This window comes from Rhinolophus sinicus, linkage group LG02 (assembly GCF_036562045.2).
Source record: "Rhinolophus sinicus isolate RSC01 linkage group LG02, ASM3656204v1, whole genome shotgun sequence".
NCBI lineage: Eukaryota > Metazoa > Chordata > Mammalia > Chiroptera > Rhinolophidae > Rhinolophus > Rhinolophus sinicus.
In genome coordinates, this window is record NC_133752.1 from 192,979,423 (window position 1) to 192,980,302 (window position 880).

Below are 880 nucleotides of genomic sequence, written 5' to 3' on the forward strand. Positions count from 1 at the left end.
TACTTCCCCCTCACTGAGCCTGGGCTTTCAAAGCTGTGGCCCAGCAACGTGGGACTTCCTCTTGTCCCCACAACAAGTCTGGCTCCTTCACACCTCCAGGCCTTTGCGCCTGCTGTTGCCTCAGCCTGGAATGACCGTCCTCTAGTGGTCTTTTGGGCGAGCTCTCACCGGCCCTCTAAGCCTTCACTCGGTCATTCTGTGTGTGAAGGCTTTCTCGTCTGTCCCCTGCCAGAAATGACAGTTTCCTCTTGGGGCCTTCACTTCTCTTCTGTGCTTAACCTGGGTTGTCTAGATCATGGCTGGACTGGGTTTCATTTGTCTCTGTATAGCCAACACCTGGCACATAGTAGGTGGTTGATACATTTCACTGAGTGACCACCTAGGGTGACTGTTGGCATGGCGTATCACCCCTCGTGCCTTCAATTTCCTCATCAGTAAAATGGACCTGGAAATGACTGCTCGGAGCACTGGCATTCAAGAAATGCACACAGCAACTATTGGGCACCTACTGAATGCCAGGTTGTGCGTGCTGGGTGTTGTGAGGCCCAAAGGAGGTGATGTGCCAACTGTCAAGTGCCAGTCAGAAGTGAGGGGAGCTTCTGGGGTGGGGGTCTAGGCAGCTCCCCCTGCAGTTCTGCTCCCTGACATTCACGCTGGAATAAACGCACTGCTGCTCCACGCCCCCTTGCCACTTGCAGCCTCTTGGGCACCCAGCAGCCCTTTCCAGACGCACCCAGACTGGATTGTTCAAGCTTCGCCTAGGAAGCTTCTAGGTCATCGGCTGCCTCTTTTGGCTGAGAGTCAGGGGCTTCCCACCTGGCAGGAACGTGGGCTTCCTGAGATCTGTCCCATCTCCCTCTGCCTGTCTCCAGCCTCCTGT